This window comes from Chiloscyllium plagiosum, unplaced genomic scaffold (genome assembly GCF_037043375.1).
Source record: "Chiloscyllium plagiosum isolate Xiang-an unplaced genomic scaffold, Cpla_swu_hap1 HiC_scaffold_27, whole genome shotgun sequence".
Lineage (NCBI taxonomy): Eukaryota > Metazoa > Chordata > Chondrichthyes > Orectolobiformes > Hemiscylliidae > Chiloscyllium > Chiloscyllium plagiosum.
Genome location: NW_028270165.1, coordinates 49,733,027 through 49,756,047, shown reverse-complemented (window position 1 = coordinate 49,756,047; position 23,021 = coordinate 49,733,027). Strand labels below are relative to the sequence as shown.

The 23,021-nt window shown below is 45.6% G+C and overlaps 1 protein-coding gene and 1 long non-coding RNA gene across 2 annotated transcripts in view; one reads left to right on the top strand and one right to left on the bottom strand.

The window, feature by feature from the left end:
- Nucleotides 1-1,182, bottom strand: part of LOC148143985 (uncharacterized) — a 143,320-nt gene extending 142,138 nt beyond the window's left edge. Inside the window, exon 1 of the mRNA XM_087975718.1 lies at nucleotides 1,053-1,182. The gene's annotated coding sequence lies outside the window, so the exon portion shown is untranslated. The remainder of the gene's footprint in view (nucleotides 1-1,052) is intronic.
- Nucleotides 1,183-6,256: 5,074 nt separating this feature from the next.
- On the top strand, nucleotides 6,257-10,076 carry LOC148143984 (uncharacterized). Its single transcript, XR_015751368.1, has 2 exons — nucleotides 6,257-6,528; nucleotides 9,478-10,076. It is a non-coding gene; the product is annotated as an uncharacterized LOC148143984 (long non-coding RNA).
- Nucleotides 10,077-23,021: the final 12,945 nt, after the last annotated feature.

The window sequence follows — 23,021 nt, the reverse complement described above, 5'->3', positions numbered from 1 at the left end:
CCTTTCCAGAGGGTGGGGGGTTTCAAGATTAGGCAGCAAATGTGAAGGTGAGAGGAGACAGATTTTAAAAAGGCAGGTGGGGCATCTTTTTGTACATGGAGAGTGGTTTGTGTGTGGAATGAATGTCCAGAGGAAATGGTGGATGTAGGTACAGTTACAACATTTAAAAGACATTTGAATAAGTACATGAATACAAAAGGTTCAGAGGAATATGGGCCAAACACAGGCAGGTGGAACTAGTTTAAGTTTGTGAATATAGTCAGCATGAACTTGTTGGACTGGAGGGTCTGCTTCTGTGCTGTATGACTCGAACTGTTCTGTACTGGTCTTAAAACCATGTTCTTGCCTTCCCTTCCCCTATAACCGTCCACTTTGTTGTTCAAAAATCAGATGAACTCAGCCTTGAATATATTCAATGACCCCCTAACTGCAGGAAGATATCCCCACTTCCGATCCGAATTCCTTTTGCTGATTGCTTGCTGCACCTGTCTGACAACTGGCAGTGACTGGTGTAGGAGGACACTGAGGCCCCTTTGTCCATCCACACATCATTCCTGAAGAAGGGCTCGGGCCAGAAACACCAACTCTCCTGCTGCTTGGATGCTGTCTGACCTGCTGTGCTTTTCCAGCGCCACACTTTTCAACTCCGATCTCCAACATCTGCAGTCCTCACTTTCTCCATATCCCAATAAATCGCCATTTAAACAATACACCTCCTTTATGCTTTTTTTCCCCACAGCGAAGGCTATAACTTCACATTGTGGTACTGTATTTGTCATGTGTTTGACAGTTGTGGTCTTCTCTACACCAGGAAGACCGAGCATAAACTCGGGGAATGGTTCACAGAGCATCGCAGCCAGGTCCACAGAGGCCGTCCGGACTTCCCAGTCACCACCCATTTTAATTCCCCTTCCCATTGTGTTCTTCCAGCCTCCTGTCTGTTTTCCAGTGTCTCTCCTCCCTGGATTCAATCCCGTTCCTTTCAGTTGCTGCAAGTCAACAACTGAACCCGAGAATGAAAAAAAAAATGAAAAAGGGAGTGCTGTACTCACAGATGTTGGACAGAGGAACGAAGTTGCAGTCTGGACTGAAGCTCAGGGAGACAGAAACAGCAGCAGCACCAGCTTCAGAAGCTCATGGTCTACCTTCCGCTTTCAGACAATGGGGGGAGGGGGGGGGGAGAGAGGGCTGGGCTTTGATTGGCAGGAGGACCACGCTCCTTCCTGTATTCCAGGGCTCACTATTGGTCCGTCAAAACAAGGTCGCCCGCCTTTTCAGCAAACAGCAATGAGCATGCGCAATGTTTTGCTGACACTAGCAAACCTGCGTACTACTTGCTAACACCGATGAGCATGCGTAGTGTGCCCTGTGGACAGATTGTAAGTGTTCAAATGCCAACAAAATAAATAAAGAGTGGAGCCGCAATTTTTTTTATTCTATGTGGCTCGACATTTTTATCCCCTTTGTGTTTTTATGTCTCTTCCCCATTGTGGGGGGAGGTGGGAGTCCAAAACTAGAGGGCAGAGGTTCAGGGTTAGAGGGGAGAGATTTATGAGGGACCTCAGGGCAACATTTTCACACAGAGGGTGATGTGTGTGTATAGAACGAGCTGCCGGAAGAAGTGGTGGAGGCTGTTACAATTCCAACATTTAAAAGGCATTTGGATGGTGGTATGAATAGGAAAGGATTAGAGGGAATATGGGGCATAAACTGGCAAATGGGTCACTAGATGAATTGAGGATATCTGGTTGGCCTAGACTGAAGGATTTGTGGCTGTGCTCTGTAACTCAATTTCAACACAGTCAGAACCAATTTCACAAGACGAGGAATAGGCCATTCACCCCCTACAGCCAGTCCTGAGCTGTGGCCTAACTCCACATATTTGAATGCAAGTTTCAAAGATTTTACAGCTCTTAAAAAATTGAACATGCTTTCAGACTTTAATGATGTTTCTGAATGAGAATAGCTAAAATGATACAAATGTAAAAGATCAGTAATTTCAGAATGTAATTGAAATGCAGAGCTTTTCTAACAGTAGGTGTGACTTCTGTCTGTGTCCCAATGTCAAGTCAGCCTGATGTTTAAATTACTTTCTCGAATGTAATTGAAAACAAATTCTGGGATTAACATACCAAAGAACAGAAACCCATTCTAAAAGATGAAAGATTTAATCTAAACTTCTTTAATGCATCACATCTCCGTGACACTCAATTCCTTTGGCTATACGTTCTGTGCTCATGATCTCATTCTCCACAACCACCTGACGAAGGAGTGGTGCTCTAAAAGCATGTGCTTCCAAATAAACCTGTTGGACTATAACCTGGTGTTGTGTAACTTTTAATTTTGTCCACCCCATTCCAACGCCGACATGTCCACATCGTGAACGCAGCCCAAACATCCCGATGCTGCCAATAAACTTTACAACGCCGATGAAACGACAGACTCTACACTCCTGAAAAATGTACAATTTCAAACAATACTGGCTACTCACTCACTGCTCCATCTGATTTGCGACATTGGAAACTTAGTGCAGGAGGCTGAAAGAAATGAGCAGCTTTAAAACAAAAACCTCTTGGAGCTCAAAGCTTTCAGTGAGAGTCTGAGCCTGGTGGTTAAGTTCAGGTAACTTTTATTGTGACCCAACTTTGTTACAGCTTCAGATTCCCCAGCAAAAAGGCAGAGAAAAGGTAGCTGCTTTTTAAACAGCTCAAGGTCAAAGCCCACATATCTCCCCTACCCCACCTCACTGTCTTTATTATTGGACAGCACGAAGTTGTCCCTTCGTAATTGGATCCTCAATACAGCCTTAACCCGGAGGAAGTATTGCCTCACTCAGCAATTTCAACCCAAACCCTGTCTCCAAGTTTCTCCCCGCTCCTTTGCCAGGAAGGGGCAGTGTAGAGTCAACTGCACTGCTGTGGGTCTGGAGTCACGTGTAGGCCAGACCGGGTAAAGGGTGCAGCTGGGACAACTGAGTGAATCCTTTCCCACAACAGCAGTTTGCTTCCCTAAAAGGATGTGAGTGAATCAGATGAGGGTCCTACCCCACCCCCGAAAATGGTTTCATCGTTAGATTCGGAACTCCAGATTTCTGACCGAATTCCAAATCCGCCATCTGCTGCTGTGGGATTCGAACCCGGGATCCCCGGAACTGGTTGATCATCCGGTCAATAACAGCACTCGGCAGTCACTCCTTCAATCCATGTGAACTCACTGGTGCCTCCGCAGGTGGGAGGAGAGGGTGATGGCCTTCCCTCACTCAGGGCAGCTGAAGGGCTTCTCTCTGGTGTGGACCCGCTGGTGCCTCCGCAAGTTGCCCACCTGACTGAATCCCTTCCCACACTCGGGGCAACTGAATGGCCTCTCCCCCATGTGGAGCTGCCGGTGGGTCTGGAGGTTGAAGGTATTGTTGAAGCCCTTCCCACACTCGGGGCAACTGAATGGCCTCTTCCCCCATGTGGAGCCGCCGGTGGGTCTGGAGGTTGAAGGTATTGTTGAAGCCCTTCCTGCACTCGGGGCAGCTGAAGGGCCTCTCCCCGGTGTGGATCCGCCGGTGAGTGAATAGGGTCAAGGCCTGGGCAAAGCCCTTCCCGCACTCAGGGCAGGAGAATGGCCTCTCCCCGGTGTGACTGCGTCAATGAATCTCCAGGGCAGATGGGACACAGAAGCCTTTTCTGCAGTCGCCACACTTCCACAGTTTCTCCACGGGGCAGAATTCCTCAGGTTTCTCCATGACGAAGCTTCAGCTGAACACAAACGCATGCGGGAGCAAAATGAGACATCAAGGCATTAATACAGACACCAGAGAGAAACTGAACTGATAGACATGGCAAATGTTGGTGGCAAGCCAGAGTCACAACGATATACAACACATAAACAGACACTTTGGTCAAACTCTTCTATACTGGCCAGATATCCTAAATAAATGTGGTCACATTTGCCAGCACTTGGCCCATATCCCTTCCTATTCATATAGCCATCCAGATGCCTTTTAAGTGGTGTAATTGTACCAGCCTCCACCACTTTCTCTGCCAGCTCATTTCTTACACGCACCACACTGTGAAAAAGTTGTCCCTTAAGTCTTTTAATTCTCCATCTGCCTTGCCCTCACCCGAAACATACTACCCTCTAGTTGTGGACTCCCCTATCCCAAAGAAAAGACCTGGTCTAGTTACCCTATCCATGCCCATCATGATTTTATAAAAGTTTATAAGGTCACCCTTCAGACTCTGGCACGCTAGGGAAAACAAACCCACTCCATCCTTCTGTCCCTCCTCACCCGGGTAATTAAGTCCCATACCTGAGATTGCAGAGTCTGCTCCCTCCCTGGATTCACTCCAGTTGCTACAAGTGAACAGATTCCCAACCTCCCAATGTGAAGAGTTGCCTAACGGAGGGGTCTCAACTTCTGCCCCACCACCAAAATGGACCCGTTGGTTCTGGCAGCAGACACAGAGGAGTTCATCAGACGAATAAGACTCCGGGAATTCTTTCAAGGTGCCGGCAGTGATCCTACTGATGAACTGGAACAGTCATCACAGGGATCTGTAGAGGAGCGACCAAAGAAAGTGTCAACGTGGACCCCACCGGAGGGCCGCTGCCCTGGGCTTGACATGTATGCTCAAACTGTCAGGAAATATATAAATGCCAGATTCATCAGCCGTACCCACAAGGTAGAGCAAAACATCACCCGTTCACAGCGCAATGCCATCAACACTCTCAAAACCAATCACAATATTGGCTCCTCCTTTATCTGCTGGTTTGATGACATTGTCATTCAGAATAGAACAGATTACTGAAAGGAAGTGTACCGACAACTGAACAACTAGGAACACTACAGGCAACTACCAGCTGATCCGACCAAAGAACACACCCGAGAATCAAACACACTGATCAGAACTTTGGATCCAATCCTTCAGAGTTCCCTACGCGCCCTCATCCCACGTACTCCTCATGAAGGCGACTTCTACTGTCTTCCAAAGGTACACAAAGCCAACACACTGGGACGTCCCATCGTGTCGGGCAATGGGACCCTATGTGAGAATCTCTCCAGCTATGTGGAAGGCATCTTGAAACCTATTGTACAGGGGATCTCCAGCTTCTGTCGCGACACTACAGATTTCTTACAGAAACTCAGCACCCATGGACCAGTCGAACCGGGAACATTCCTCGTCACAATGGACGTTTCCGCACTCTACACCAGCATCCCCCACAAGGATGGCATCACGGCAACAGCCTCAGTACTCAACACCAACAACTGCCAGTCTCCAAACACCATCCTACAACTCATCTGCTTTATCCTCGATCACAACGTCTTCACCTTTGACAACCAGTTCTTTTCCCAGACATACGGAACAGCCATGGGGACCAAATTTGCACCCCAATATGCCAACATTTTTATGCACAGGTTCAAACTCGACTTCTTCTCTATGCAGGATCACCAACCAACATTGTACACAAGATACATTGACGATATTTTCTTCCTCTGGACCCATGGCGAGGAGTCACTGATAAAACTACACAGTAACATCAACAAGTTTCATCCCACCATCAAACTCACCATGGACTACTCTCGACTGTCTGTCTCATTCTTGGACACGTGCGTCTCCATCAAGGATGGACACCTCAGCACCACACTCTACCGCAAACCCACAGACAACCTCACAATGCTACACTTCTCCAGCTTCCACCCAAAACATATTAAAATAGCCATGCTCTATGGACAACCCTACGCATACGCCGGATCTGCTCAGATGAGAAGGAACGTGACGGACACCTGGAAGTACTCAAGGATGCCCTCACAAGAACGGGGTACGATGCTCAACTCATCGACCACCAGTTCCGACGTGCCACAGCAAGGAACCGTAATGACCTCCTCAGGAGACAGATACGTGCTGCAACTGACAGGGTACGCTTCGTTGTTCAGTACTTCCCAGGAGCTGAAAAATTACGCCATGTTCTTCGTGACCTGCAACACATTATCAATGAGGATGAGCACATCATCAAGACCTTCCCCACACCTCCACTACTTGCCTTTAGACAATCACCAAACCTCAAACAGATCATTGTTCGTAGCAAACTGCCCGGCTCTCAGGACAACTCCATACAACCCTGTCATGGTGGATGCTGCAGGACGTGTCAGATTGTGGACATAGATACCACTATTACGTGTGGGGACACCTCCCACCTTGTACATGGCAGGTGCTCATGTGACTCAGCTAACGTTGTCTATCTTACACAATGCAGGCAAGGATGCCCGGAGGCATGGTACATTGGGGAAACTGAGCAAAGGATACGACAACGGATGAATGGGCACCACACAACAATCAACAGACAGGAGGGTTCCCTCCCAGTTGGGGAACACTTCAGTGGTCCAGGACATTCAGCCACGGACCTTCGGGTGACCATTCTCCAAGGTGGACTTCGGGACAGGCAGCAGAGAAAAGTGGTCAAGCAGAGGCTGATAGCTAAGTTCGGTACCCATAGGGGGGGCCTCAACCGGGACCTTGGGTTCATGTCACATTACAGGTGATCACCATTGCACTACACACACACACACACACACACACACACACACACACACACACATACACACACAGATATTCCTACACACACACACACTCTCACATACACACGGACACAGGTACACACAGACACCCACACAAACCCTTATAGACACACACACTCACACAAGCACCCCTTCACACACTTAAGACACTCTGCACTCACTACATACACTTTCTCAGACTCACAACCCCCACCCCAGACAGACAGACACACACACACTCACAGACAGACAAAGACCCACATGCACACATATATTTTGTGGGGTGAATTTGTATTTGCAGGGTTACATTGTACTTTGCTCAAAACCTGCATGCATTCATGTAGAACTCTGAGCTCAGAAACTGCATGAATTTATGTAAAACTCCGTGATCTTACTTTTTAGATTAGAATCAATCTAAACATCATAGGATAGACAGAGAACACAGGGGAGAAAGTGAGGACTGCTGATGCTGGAGATCAGAGCTGAAAATGCGTTGCTGGAAAAGCGCAGCAGGTCAGGCAGCATCCAAGAAGCAGGAGAATCGACGTTTCGGGCATGAGCCCTTCTTCAGGAATGAGGAAAGTGTGCCAAGCAGGCTAAAAAAAAGTGGTAGGGAGATGGGACTTGGGGGAGGGGCGTTGGAAATGTGATAGGTGGAAGGAGGTTAAGGTGAGGGTGATCGGCTGGAGTGGGGGTGGGGGCGGAGAGGTCAGGAAGAAGATTGCAGGTGAGGAAGGTGCTGCTGAGTTCGAGGGTTGGGACTGAGACAAGGTGGGTGGATGGGAAATGAGGAAACTGGAGAAATCTGAGTTCATCCCTTGTGGTTGGAGGGTTTCTAGCCGGAAGATGAGGCGCTCTTCCTCCAGCCGTCGTGTTGCCATGGTCTGGCGATGGAGGAGTCCAAGGACCTGCATGTCCTTGATGGAGTGGGAGGGGGAATTGAAGTGTTGAGCCACGGGGTGGTTGGGTTGGTTGGTCCGGGTGTCCCAGAGGTGTTCTCTGAAACGTTCCACAAGTAGGTGGCCTGTCTCCCCAATATAGAGGAGGCCACATCGGGTGCAGCGGATGCAGTAAATGATGTGTGTGGAGGTGCAGGTGAATTTGTGGTGGATATGGAAGGATCCCTTGGGGCCTTGGAGGGAAGTAAGGGGGGGGGGGTGGGGAAGGTGTGGGCGTAAGTTTTGCATTTCTTGCGGTTGCAGGGGAAGGTGCCGGGAGTGGAGGTTGGGTTGGCGGGGGTTGTGGACCTGACGAAGGAGTCACTGAGGGAGTGGTATTTTCGGAACGTTGATAGTGGAGGGGAGGGAAATATATCCCTGGTGGTGGGGTCCGTTTGGAAGTGGCGGAAATGTCGACGGATGATAGGATGGGGGCCAACACCTTCAACATATTGTCTAGCTATCACCATTGTTAACAGCTAACCCGAGAATGCAACTTCAAAAAAAAAGTTTTTGTGATTTACACATGAAAGAAGTGAAACTATCACTGTAATAGATGAAAGGCTTAACAGACAATCAATGTTTCAATATATAATTTCAGTTACATCACACTAAATTTTTGCTATAATTTCTGTGTTACGATCGAGCCCTTCACTATCACCTGATGAAGGAGCGTCGCTCCGAAAGCTAGTGTGCTTCCAATTAAACCTGCTGGACTGTAACATTGTTTAAGGGAGGGAATATCGCTCTGAAACTGATCGGGCCACTTCCGCGTTGTGACGTCATCAACAGGATGAATGGGAGGAGCGAGAGCCGAGGACAGGGGGCGGGGTGATGACGACGGCGGGTTCCCGCACTGCGCCTGCTCCGGACAGCCCGCCGACCGGCTGGCCCGCACTGTTTGCAAAAAATCCCTTCCCATCAGAGAATCACCCCGCAGTGTGGAAGCAGGCCACTCGCCCAACGAGTCCACATCGACTCTCCGAGGAGTAACCCACCCACACTCATTGCTCTACATTTGCCCCTGACTATTGCACCTAACCTGCACATCCCTGGATGTTATGGGTAATTTAGCATGGTCAAGCCACCCTAATCTGCATATCCCTGGGCACTATGGGTAATTTAGCATGGTCAATCTACCCTAACCTGGACAAATTTAAAAATCACAACACCAGTTTAGTGTCCAACAAGTTTATTTGAAAGGACTCGTGTTCAGAGCACTGCTCCTTCATCAGGTGGTTGTGGAGAATAAGATCATAACGCACAGAATTTATGGAAAAACATTAGTGTCCTGCCACTGCAATTATATATTGAACGTATCTGGATTATTAAGTCTTTCATCTTTGAGAATGGTTTGCAGTTATCATTAATATGTAAATCACAGATCTTCAGGTAAGGCCCATTTTCGACATAACTTAAGGTTTTATAACAAAAGGTGACATCTCAGCTCAAACACTGCATTAAACGTGTGAGGTCAGAGTCTGTCTGTATCCCAATCTTCAGTCAGACTGGTTCTGTTTCCACAGCGGAATTTACAAAATATTACTTGTATTGACTGCCTGCAGGTTGTGCATTTTTTGAGCAAAATAGAACAAATCTGCAAATATAATGCCACAAACACAAATTCACCCCCATGAAGGTGTCTTTGTGTGTGTGTGTGTGAATGAGAGAGAGAAAAGTCTATTCCTGTGCTGTAAATTCTATGTCTATTTGACAACAGATGCTTTATTCCCATCGGTGTAAATATTGCAGCTGGGTACAAATACTTAGATGCAAGGGAGAGATGTGGGGCACTTGAAGAATCCTGGGAGAGCCCTATTTCTAGTTTACTTCCTCACGAACAAACATTAAGCATGAGCACCTATTCATTTCTAATTTTATTTCATTTTTCTTGTTTGATTCCCTGCTATGACTACTCTATGTGTCTGGATGGTTGACAGGTTGGGAGATTGTGGGTTGGGTTGCGACTAACTGAATGTTTTATTGTTCCAGAAAGAATAAAAGCGGGTCAAAGCTTCAGCAGAAATCCAGCAGAGCTGAGAACAGACCTACATCTTACTCTGTGGGAACAGGCAGATCAACAGAGGATAGAGAAATCAGGACCTGAAATCCAAGCTGACACCAGACTACCCTGTGATCAGTGCTTTGATTAGCAGTACCAACCCTTTACCTAGCTTCCCATTTGATTACTCCTCCATATTCAGAATCCAATCCTTGTCACCCTTAAGCCATGTAAGGAGTCTCAGATCATAATTATTCTCTTCGATGTGTGCTGTCAATTCATTCACTTTGTTACAATACAGCGCACATTCAGACACACCATTTTTAATTTCAATTTTTGTCATCTTTAGAATCCAGTTTTGATTGCTGGTAAATTTATTCTCCTTGTCCCTTTCTATCTTTCTCTGGTGTTCACTTTCCACATCACGACATTGCTTACTGGCCTTGATTTAGATTTGCCATGCTAAATTGCCCATAGTGTCCAAACGCAGTATTCCAAAAGTGTCCTAAACAACATACTGTACAGCAGGAACATGACCTCAACTCCTGTACTCAATGTTCTGACCAATAAAGAAAAGCATACCAAACACCATCTTCATTCTCCTATATAGCTGCAACTCCACTTTCAAAGAACCACGAACCCGCACCCCAAGGTCTCTTTGTTCCGCAACACTCCCCTTCCATGTGTCAGTCCTGCCGGGATTTCCTTACCAAAATGTAAACATCACATTTCTCAAAATTAAACTCCATCTGCCACTCCTCGGCCCATTGGCTTATCCGATCAATTCTAATTTAGAGTGAACTCTCTTTCCTCTCATATTCCCTAAAAGCTGAAAACCTCCATTCCACAGCCCTCCATTCTCACTTTGTTGAATCTAAACCCTGCTGTACCTCATTCTGAAGGGTCTGGTTCATGCTAATTAACTCAGGGGATATCTAATTGAGACATACAGAATACTAAACAGCATGGACAGAGTGCAAGTTGGGAAGATGTTTCCATTGGTCAGAGAGACTAAGACTCGAGAGCATAGCCTGAGAGTAAAGAGAAGGCCTTTTAGAATGGAGATAAGGAGAAACTTCTTCAGCCATACAGCGGTGAATCTATGGAGGCCAGGTCACTGAGGATATTTAAGACAGAGCTAGGTAACTTCTTGAGTGCCAAGGGGATTGAGGGTTACGGGGAGAAAGCGAGAGTATGGGGTTGATAAACTTATTAGCCACGATTGAGTGGTATGAGCAGACCTGATGGGCTGAATGGCCTAATTTCTGCTCCTGTCTTATGGTCTCTTGTTATCCTGGACACAGCGAGAGAATTGGGAGCAGGAGTCGACCATTTGGTCTTTCGAGCATGCACCACACTGAACAGATCATAACTGGATACGAATCTACCTATTTTAGAGGGAGGAGGAGAGCTTCTTCAAGGTAGGCAACCTTGCAAGAGGATTTGCAGTAGGTTAAGATCAACTAGGAAAAGTGAGGACTGCAGATGCTGGAGACCAGAGTTGAGAAGTGTGGTACTGGAAAAACACAGCAGGCCAGGCAGCATCCGAGGAGCAGGAGAATCAACGTTTCGGGCATAAAACCTTCTTCAGGAATGAAGCCACACATCATTCCTGATGAAGAGCTCATACCCGAAACATTAACTCTCCTGCTCCTCAGATGCTGCCTGGCCTGCTGTGTTTTTCCAGCACCACACTACTCAACTCTGGTCTCCAGCATCTGCAGTCCTCACTTTCTCCTACGAATCTAGCTATATCTAATTGGATAGGCTGGGACTTTTTCACTGGAGCATACGAGGTTGATAGGTGACCTTAAAGAGATGTATAAAATCATGAGGGGTAAGGATGAGGTGATTGGCAGGTGCCCTTCCCGAAGATGGCTGTTTCAAGATCAGAGAGCAAATTTTGAAGGTGAGAGGAGAAACATTTTTAAAAAACATAAGGGGCACCATTTTCTTTTCACACGTAGTTCAAGTGTGGAAAGAATGTTCAGAGGAAGTGGTGGATACAGTTTGACATTTAAAAGACATTTGGATAAGTACATGAATACAAAAGTATTGGAGGAATATGGGCCAAACACAGGCAGGTAGGACGAGTTTAGTTTGTGAATATAGACAGCATGAACTAGTTGGACTGAAGGGTCTGTTTCTGTGCTGTATGACTCTGGAACTGTTCTGTACTGTCTTAAAATCATTTTCTTGTCTTCCTCCACTTCATTGTTTTTCTAAAATCAGATGAGTTCAGCCTTGAATATATTCAATGACCCCCTAACTGCAGTAAGACACCCCCACTTCTGAACTCAATTCCTCTTGCTCATATACCACTTGCCTTGCTGATTGCTTGCTGCACCTGTCTGACAACTGGCATTGACTGATGTAGAAGGACGCTGAGGTCCCTTGGTGTGTCCAGACATCATTCCTGATGAGCTTATGCCCGAAACGTTAACTCTCATGCTCCTCAGATGCTGCCTGACCTGCTGTGCTTTTTCCAGCACCATACTTTTCAACTCTGATCTCCAGCATCTGCCGCTCTCACTTTCTTCACGACCCAATACATCTTTTAAACAATACACCTCCTTTCTGTTTTTTTCCCCCCACAGCAAAGGCTATAACTTCGCATTATGGTACTGCATTTGCCATGTGTTTGCAAATTGTGGTATTCTCTACATTGGGGAGACCAAGCAGAAACTTGGGGAAAGGTTTGCCGAGCATCACAGCTGGGTCCGCAGAGGCCGACCGGACCTCCCAGTCACCACCCATTTTATTTCCCCTTCCTACTCCCTTTCTGACAAGAACATCTTTGGCCTCCTCCATTGCCACAACGAACCAAACTGCACATTGGAGGAACAACACCCTATCTTCCTACAGCTCAGAGGACTCAACATTCAGTTCTCCAATTTCAAATATCCACCCTTCCCATCACCCCACTCCCTTCCCAGCCCCGACCCCTCATTTCCACTGCTCCCTGCTACCAAGCAGATTCCTTTCTCCCATTGACCAACCACGTCGTACCCTCAGCCTGTTTACCTATCCCCACTTCATCACCCTGCCCCCAGCAAGTCCTTTATCTGCATCCATCCCCAGTCTTGAAAAAATATTACACCCAAAACGTTGACTTCTCCACCTCCTGATTCTACCTGGCTTGCTGTGTTCTTCCAGCCTCCTGCCTATTAATCTTGCCAATTGAGACACACACCTGGACCAATGTTTCCAGAGTCTCTCCCTTCCCCGATTCATTCGCTTTCCTTTCAGTTGTTGCAAGTCAACCCCAGAATGAGAAAGAAGCGGAAAGACGAGGGCGAGAAAAGAGAGAACCATACTCACAGATCTTGGACAGAGGAAGGAATTTGCAGTCTGGGTAAAGCTCAATCTTCATTCAGAGAGGGAGGAACACGAGTAGCAGCTTCAGTAGCTCATGGTCGAACTTTCGCATTCAGACAATAGTAGCTCCGAACGGTAGCCACTGTCTTCTTCCGGTCCTCCAGTGCTCTCTATTGGTCAATTAAAAGAAGGTCGCGCGCCCTATTTTGCGGACAGCGACAAGCATGCTCATGTTTTGCTGACACTGGTGGGCATGCGCACTGAGTTTCTGACACCGGCAAACATGCGCAGTATGCTCTGCGTGGATGCTGGTGTTCCCAATAGATATTAAGTTTCCAAATGCCAATAGGAAGAGATCGAGTCACAATTTTTTTCCCCCCTGTGGCTCGACATTTTATTACTTTTGCATCTTGTCTTGCTGCATAACTTTCGTATGCCTTTTCCCCTTGTTGAGAGAGAGTGTCCCAGTGAGCTGTCTGTGAGAAGGAGCTGTAACCAGTTACACAGATGAAGAAACATTACACTATTCGCAGCAGGGGGTGACTGTACACGTTTCCTGAGTGTGATCACAGTTTCAGTTGTTCATCAGAAACAGAAAGCCAAAAGGATACCAAACTGCGGAGAAGCCCTGGAAATGTGGAGACTGTGGGAAGGGATTCCATTCCCTATCGGCACTGGAGATTTATCAGCTCAGTCGCAGTGGGGAATGGTCGTTCTTCAAAACATTATTACAACATTATCCCCCATTGACTAAAACACATTCACGCTGCCCGATTACCTTGAACTTATATAAGTTCTGTCATAGCATCTTTAATAATAGCTTTGAATATTTTCCCTTTGACATATGTTAAGGTAAATGGTCTGCAGTTTCTTGTTCTCGGCCTCCTTTTTTGAAGAAAGGAGTTTTCCAATCTAAAGGAACCTTCCCTGAAACTAATGGGGTTTGGAAAATTAAAACCAATGCATTAACTATTTCACCGGCAGTTTTTCTTTAAGGGTCTTGGATGAAATCTTTCGAGTACCTGGGACTTGTCAGCTCATAGTTCCACCACTTTACTCAGTACTACTTCCCTGGTAATTGTTACTGTCTTCAGTGCCTCCTTCCCTTTCAGTTCCTGATTTCTAGCTGGTTCTGGGCTATTACTTGTATCCTCTCTAGTGAAGATAGATTCAAATTCTTTTCAATTCATCTGCCATCTCTTTATCCTCCGTTATTGAATCCCCAGACATTTTCTACAGAACCAACATTTACTTTGTTAACTTTTTTTAAGAAAAGCTGATGAAACTTTCCTTCCTGTTTTTATATTTTTGGCTAACTTTCTAACTCTAATTGCTGTGCTCCTGCCTGCATTATTTCTGATGTTTTGTCCCAGCTCTCAACTCTCGCATCAATCTGTCTGCTTATTCTATAGAACTGACCTTGGTTAAGTGTTGCAAAACACACAAAGGCAAGTCTTTCCTCTCCAGAAAGTCTTAGTACTTAACACGATAACATTCACTTTGAAATATTGTTCATTCCAACTTTACCAAGCATATCCTCCAGATTCAAAATCCCACAATGACACCTAATTTTGTTATAGTCTCTAATTTTGAAGAGACATTTGAATACCCAGCGATTAACTGGAAAAACTGCTCATTAACTTCTCACATTTTAAACAAAATAAATTACCAATTAACAGGAGTAATTTAGCAGAATAACATGTATGGCCTTAAATGGTAAATCTAGTTTTCTTTCAATTGACGGAGCATGTCCACACCAGGGAGAGGTCGTTCACCTGCTCCATGTGCAGCAAGGGGTTCAACCAATCATCCACCCTGGTGACCCACCAGTGGGTCCACACAGGGGAGAAGCCATTTACCTGCTCCGTGTGCGGGAAAAGATTCGTTCAGTCCTCCAACCTGCAGAGTCATCAGCGGGTCCACGCTGGGGAGAGCCGTTCACCTGCTCAGTGTCCAGGAAGGGATTCATTGATTGGTCTTCCCTGTTGAGACAACAGCCTGTCCACAGTGGGGAGAGACCATTCACCTGCTCCATTGGCAGAAAGGTGTTCAATCAGTCATCCCATCTAATCAGACACCAATCCAGCCACACCGAGTAGAGAACGTTTGGATGCTTGTTGGTGTGACTTGTATTAGTATTCAAGAGGGCATACTTTCCCTGGTGAGTTGAGCACATATTAAGATACATTTACTGATTTGGAACATGCAGTGGAATTGGGAGGTGTATACATGTCATGTTTGACTCTGTGAATAAATCTACCCTGTGCAAAGATTGGCTCAGGTTTCTCCCTCCCCCACAAGGCTGTTAGGACGATAACATGGCGTGAGATGTTGTATAATAGGTCTCCTTACTAACCCACTCACAAACACTTTCTATTTACTCATTCATAAGTCTTTACTAACCTGCTCACAAGAGCCCTATATCTAATAATACCACATTCCCATTTCATTCATTTATAATTCCTTGCTATAATGCGGCTTCATTCATTCATTCATTCATAAAACCGTGGTTTTGCAGTATATTTTGAGATTACAAGATAGACTAAATTAAAACACCCCTTTCAACTCATTCCTGCTTTTTCACACCTTCAACCCTTATCAGCTCTTGCTACAAGCAGTGTTTAGGCCTATTTCTACATCAAAAACTCCCTCTGAATCACTGTCAAAATAGTAATGTATTCAGAACAATACCAGTCCCCCGCCATCTTCTCTCCATGAAAGTCTTGTCTTATGAAAGATTATAATATTAATCAACCCTTGTCAACCATCTCTCAGGACCTGAATAGATACAGAACATCAAACAGTTTCCCTGACTCACAGCCACTGTCCCCTTTAAGAAACTGACTGTCGAGACTTCGCTTCTGTGAAATTGCATGAATGAATGAAACTCACGCCGGCAAATACTCAACAAATCTCACAACCCAGCTACGGTAAGCAGTTTAATATTCTTTTATTCGGGGCAGGTACCATGTCTAACTTATTTAGAGCATACAGTCCTCGTATTTTTTACTAACATTTACTAACTTAAAAGACTAAAGGACTGACACCTCTTAATAATGCAGGCCTAGTATTTTTACTAACATTTACGAACTTAAAAGACAAAAGGACTGATACCGCTTAATTCTGCAAGCAGACCATACAGACAATCTCAATCCTATCGGGGGTAGCAGCCAGCATTTGTGTACAATAGATAAAACGCTGGAAAACCATAGTAACGGAATATTAGTATATGTAAGAACTGTGTGTAAAGGGGCTGCTGTAAGGATGGTCTTTCGGGATTCCATCACCACCTCAAACTTGTACAACTTGCGGTTGCTGAATAAAGAGGCTATTTTGACCACTCACTGATTTTGGTTGCTATTTGAACACGATCCCATAACAGGAACAGAGAATGCTCGCCAGTGCTGAAGGCTGGACAAAAAGGAAATCTAAAGTTTCTGACGGTGGCTTTTGTGAGAAATACCCGGAGCCATTTGGAAATTGTCAGGGTCCGGGAGACCCAGTGATGTTCCCGGGCTCTAAGCCACACAACAAGTGACCTTTCCATCCAACTTGGCCACACTGACCAGATATCCGAAATTAATCTCATCCCATTTGCCAGCAGTTGACCCATACCTCTCTCAACTCATGTATCCACCCAGATGCCTTTGAAATGTTGTAACTGTACCAGTCTCCACCACTTCCTCTGGTAGTTAATGCCATACACACATCACCTCCTGTGTGAAAAGGTTGCCCCTTAGATCCCCTTCTCTCTCACCTTAAACCTATGACCTCTAGTTTTGGACATCAAAGTGTCTGGTTCCATGCTGTACAGCTCAATGAATCTTGTGGAAATGATAATATATTGGTGGGACACACTTGATGGGCCAAAGGGCCTTATTTGTCCTGTCTGATTCTGTGATCAGAAAACTCCAATAGGGTTCCCCAAAAAGCATGCCTCCCTGTGACTTTCAGAAACAGACACCATTTATAACAGGTTAATGCAATATTAAACTTTACGTGGAATTTAAGAACATACATTGTTCCATTAGAGCACGTTCCTTCTGTGCTGAAACTATTCTATTGTTTGTGGGAGATCAGGCTGAGGAGCTTTAACTATTTAGGTTTAGATATTACGCATGTAAGTCTGGAATAACTGTGGATTAGGAATCATGTTTAGGGAGAATGGTATTCCCAACCTCTGTAATCCTGTTGGGTTAGAGAGAGAGAGAGAATGTCACACCTACAGAGCACACAGAAGAATTGTGCAGCTTGTCCAGTCTGTTGAGTTGGTTCTGCTCTCAGACAAGACTGGATGTAGCTTTTGATGGATCCCTATTAAACACTACATTAGAACACTCCAAATCCAAGGAATGTATCATGGGCAAATCAAACAGGACATTTGGAGAAACAGGTGCTGACATTTCTATCCTTGTGTGGACTGGGGGGCGCGGGGTGGTGGTGAAGTCTTCAGGTCAGGAAACGTGTGGAGAGAGAAACAGTTAATGTCTCGAGTCTGATTTCACGCTTGTTCAAAACTGAAAGGGGCTGGGAAATGCTGGTTCTTATGTCGTAGACAGAGAAGGGACTAAGAGCGAGGGGAACACATGGTGAGAGTACCCAGAGCCAAATGCATAGATTGCTAACAATGGTGAACAAGTAATTGAGATCATTTGGGTGTTAATGAAGGTATGAAAGGAAGAAAGCTTCCACACTGCTCAGAACAAAGTCAACAAGACACGCCTGTGTGAGCAAATGGAACAAAACTGGAGAAGACTAAGCAGGGCAGACTCATACAGTGAATGGTAGAGCCCTGGGAAGTGTTGCTGAATAAATAGTACCAGGAGTGTGGGCACATAATTCTTTGAAAGTGGAAGGGTGGTCAAGAAAGTGCTTGCTTTCATGGGTCACAGCATTGAGTATAGGAGTTGGGACATTATTTTGTGGCTGTACAGGACATTGGTGAGACCACTTTTAGAACACAGCATGGAAGTCTAGTGGCCATTCATGTGGAAGGACCCTGTTAAACTTGAGAGGCTGCAGAAAAGAGTTGCAGGGATGTTGCTGGGACTGGAGGTTGAGTTATAGGGAGAGACTGGGGAGTTTTAACCCTGGAGCATCAGCACCTGAGGAGTGACCATACAGAGGTTTATACAATTATGATGGGCCTGGAGAGGGTGAATACGAAGGTCTTTTATCCTCAGGGTACAGAGTCCAGAACTAGAGGGCATAGAACATAGAACAATACAGCACGATGTTGTGCCAAATATTTGTCCTAGCTTCGGCACCTATCCATGTACCTATCCAATTGCTACTTAAAGGTCACCAATGCTTCTGACTCTGCCACTCCCACAGGCAGCGCATTCCATGCCCCCACCACTCTGTGTAGAGAACCTACCCCTGACAGCCCCCTATACCGTCCATCCTTCAACTTAAATTTATGTATCCTTGTAACACTCTGTTGTACCCGGGGAAAACGTCTCTGACTGTCTACTCTATCCATTCCCCTGATCATCTTATAAACCTGTATCAAGTCACCCCTCATCCTTCGCCGTTCCAATGAGAAAAGGCCTAGCACTCTCAACCTATCCTCGTACGACCTATTCTCCATTCCAGGCAACATTCTGGTAAATCTCCTCTGCACCCTCTCCAAAGCTTTCACATCTTGCCTAAAGTGAGGTGACCAGAACTGCATGCAGTACTCCAAATGTGGCCTTACCAAGGTCCTACACAGCTGCAACATCACCTCATGACTCTTGAATTCAATCCCTCTACTAATGAATGCTAATACACCATAGGCCTTCTTACAAGCTTTATCCACCTGAGTGGTAACTTTCAAAAAGCTATGAACATAGACCCCAAGATCCCTCTGCTCCTCCACCTTACTAAGAACCCTACCGTTAACCCTGTATTCTGCATTCTTATTTGTCCTTCCAAAATGGACAACCTCACACTTGACAGGGTTGAACTCCATCTGCCACTCCTCAGCCCAGCTCTGCATCATATCTAAGTCCCTTTGCAGCTGACAACAGCTCTCCTCACTATCCACAAATCCACTAATCTTCGTATCATCTGCAAATTTACTGACCCACCCTTCGACTCCCTCTTCCAAGTCATTAATAAAAATTACAAACAGCAGAGGACCCAGAACTGATCCCTGCTGAACTCCACTTGTAACTGAAGCTCCAGGCTGAATATTTACCATCTACCACCACTCTCTGACTTCGACCAGTTAGCCAGTTCTCCATCCAACTGGCCAATTTTCCCACGATCCCATGCCTCCTGACTTTCCGCATAAGCCTACCATGGGGAACCTTATCAAATGCCTTACTAAAATCCATGTACACTACATCCACTGCTCTACCCTCATCCACATGCTTGGTCACCTCCTCAAAGAATTCAATAAGACTTGTAAGGCAAGACCGACCCGTCACAAATCCGTGCTGGCTGTCCCTAATCAAGCAGTGTGTTTCCAGATACTCATAAATCCTATCCCTCAGTATCCTTTCCATTACTTTGCCTACCACCAAAGTAAGACATAGGTTTAAGCATAGGTTTAAGGTGAGAGGGGGAAAGATTTATAAAGGACCTAAGGGGCACCTTGTTCATGCTTAGGATGGTGTATGTATGGAATGAGCTGCCAGAGGAAGTGGTGGAGGTGGGAACAATTACAACATTTGAAAGGTGTCTGGATGAAGGGTTTGGGTTTAGAGGGATAGCAGCCAAATGCCTGAAATTGGGACTGGGTCAGATTGTTGAACCAAAAGCTCTGTTTCCGTGTCATGTAAGTCTATGACTGAAACCAGAACCTTTTGCTGATAATCTTCCAGCTGAATGTTTTTAGTGCACCCAATTTCAGGAGAATCCTGGTTGGTGAAATTGACATAAGTCCTGTTTCCTGGAAATTCTGGGAAAATAAATGTTAATAATCCTCCAGTGAGAAAAACCCTAGCTCCCTCAACCTTTCTTCATAAGACGTGCCCTCCAGTCCAGGCAGCGTCCTGATAAAACTCCTCTGCACCCGCTCTAGGCTTCCATATCTTTCGTAATAATGAGGTGACCAGAACTGAACACAATATTCCAAGTGTGGTCTAACCAGGATGCTATAAAGCTGCAGGACAACCTCACAGCTCTTAAACTCAATCCCCCTAATAATGAAAACCAACACACCATAAGTCTCATTAACAACACTATCAACTTGCGTGGCAATTTTGAGGGATCTGTGGACATGGACCCCAACATTCCTCTGTTCTCCACACTGCCAAGAATCCTGCCTTTAACCCTGTGTTCTGCATTCCGATTCAACCTTCCAAAGTGGATAACGTCACACTTTTCCACGTTGAACTCCATCTGCCACTTATCAGCCCAGATCTGCATCTTGTCAATGTCTCGTTGTGGCAATAAATCAAATCAAATCAAATCAAATCTCTCACAAAGCCTGTCGATGGTTTTAATAGACACAGATCGAGAGCAACCTTATCCAGACTCTGTGCCCTCCCCTGGATTGACTTGCTTTCTCTCCAGTTGATACAAACCAACAGCTGAACTCCAGGATGAGAAAAGGAGGGGAGGGTGAGAAAAGAGGGTGTTGTGCTCACAGATGTTAGATAGAGAAAGGAAGTTGCCGTCTGGGGTAAAGCTCAGTCTTCTCTGAGTGAGAGAGGGCAGCAGAGGCTCATGGCCCACCTTCCGCATTCAGCCAATACGGGGGTGGCTCTGATTGACTGGAGGACGCGTCTCCTTCCGGTCCTCCAGAGTTTCCCAAAGGTTAGTCTGCCCGTCCATCAGAGCGATGAAGGGCGGGGTCCCTTCCCGATCTCACACATGCGCACCAGCACATCCCTCACAGCATGTATGCGCTCTGCACGCGGCCAAATAGAGAGGTTTCTGCACCGCCTTGGATTGTGGGAGCTATAGCTGCCATTAATGAAATCAAGTGTCCCAAATGCCTTCTTAACCGACCCATTCACGTGGTAGTGAAATACGCGTGAGGAGCCAATCTTTAATCGATTTTAAATTTATTCACTGAGCGAAACCCTGCAGGTCAGTATGTCGCTCTTTATCTGTCTTCAAATAAGGACGGAATCAATGCCATTCATCTGTCCCTCCTTAACATTATTTTTTTTCGTTTGTAGATTCCAACCCTCTGTTTCGATAATTTATTAAAAGTTACTTGTGCTACATGGAAGTTGCCAGCATTTAGTTTCCCTTGAGAAGGGGGTGGTCAATATGCTGCACGGTGACCCACAATGCCCTTCGGCAGGGAATTCCAGGATTTAGACCCAGCGACACTGAAGGAATGGCAATATGTTTCCATGTCAAGATGGTGAGTGGCTTGGAGGGTTACTTGCAAGAGGTTGTGGTCCCAAGTATCTGTTGTCCTGGTCCTTCTAGGTGGAAGTGGTTGTTGGTTTGGAAGATATTTTCTCAGGATTAGATTAGATTAGATTACAGTGTGGAAACAGGCCCTTCGGCCCAACAAGTCCACACCGACCCGCCGAAGCGAAACCCACCCACACCCCTACATTTACCCCTTACCTAACACTACGGGCAATTTAGCATGGCCAATTCACCTGACCCTGCACATCTTTTTGGACCTTTGGTGAATTTCTGCAGTGCGTCTTCTAAATAGTACACACTACGGCTTCTGAATGTGGATGTATGTGGAAATGGTGCCAATCAAGCAGGCGACTTTTTCCTGAATGGTACCAATCTTTTTGAATGCTGTTGAGGCTGCATCCATCCAAGCTGGTGGGTGAGTATTCTATTTCACTGCAGACTTGTGCCTTGTAGAAGGTAGAATACAGTTTGGGGAGTCAGGAGGTGAGTTACTTGTCTGAAGTATTCCTGGCCTATGATCTGCTCTTGTAGCCACTGTGTGTATGTGGTTCTTCGAGTTGAGTTTCTGCTCAATGTTCAACCCCAAGGATATTGATCATGGGGCATTTAGTGACAGTAACATTGTTGATATCACAGGTCAGTGGTCAGATTATCTCTTTTGTGGATGAGTCACTCCTTGGCATTTTGCAAGGCATGCATGTTACTTGCTACTCATCAGCCCATTGGATGTGGTTTAGATCTTGTTGCATTTCAAACTGAACTGTTCAGTTTGTGAGGAGTTGTGAATAGTGCTAAACATTGTGCAATTAGTGGCGAACATCTCCACCTTATGATGGACGAAGGTCATTGATGAAGATGGTTGGGCCTAGAACACTACCCTATGAACTCCTGCAGAGACGTCCTGGAGATGACTGACCTCCAACAGCCATAGCCATCTTTCCATATGCCAGGTATGACTTAACAATTAAGACACACAAACACTATTTCACAACTAATTGAAAGAATAGGTATGAGACACCCCTCTTCTGGGTGTCTCCAGTGAAAGTGTTTCTAGAACTGAAAAAATCTGATAAGTGTTGACTTTCATCAACTTTTTTGATCTTGGCAGTTTCCTTTCTCTCCAACATTTGCATCATGTTAGCAAGTTGAATAATTCTTCTTTTTTCAGCAAAATGTTTTACAGAAGGTAACATTCTTAATATCTGTGTAACATTCCGTGGGAAAACTTTCAGTCTGCCAGTTGTAGCAAATTTCTCTGAAAATATTTGACAAATGCACTTACAAGATGCAGTGTTCCCAAAGTTAAAGTACTTTTAACAGCCCCTTTATATTTTCCAAAATTCCCAAGAAAGGGGACATGAGCCACTTTTACCCACCACAAATCTGCTGAAACTGGAATAGACTTAGAGAGTCACACTGCATGGAAACAGGCTCTTCGGTTCAACTCATCCATGCTGAGCAAATTTCCCAATATGACTCAGTCCCAAGTTCCAGTATTTGCCCTATATCCTTCTAAACCCAAAATATTTATCTGGGCACATTTTAATTTTGTAATTGTCCCACCTCCAACACTTCGTCTGGCAGTTCATTTCATACATGCACCACCCTCTGCATGAAAATTTGTCCCTTAGGTCTCTTTTAAATCTTTCTATTCTCACCTAAAACTTATGCCTTCTAGTTTGCGACTCACCCACCCTGGGGAAATAGACCTAGGCTATTCGCCGTATCCATGCCCCTCATGATTTTATAAACCTCTATAAGGTCACACCTCAGGCTCTGATACTCCAGGGTAAACAAAAACATGCCCCAGCCCCTCTCTCTTTCAGTCTGTGTAACTGATTAAAGCTCCTTCCCACAGTCAGCTCACTGGGACACGCTCACTCTCAGTCTGTGTAAC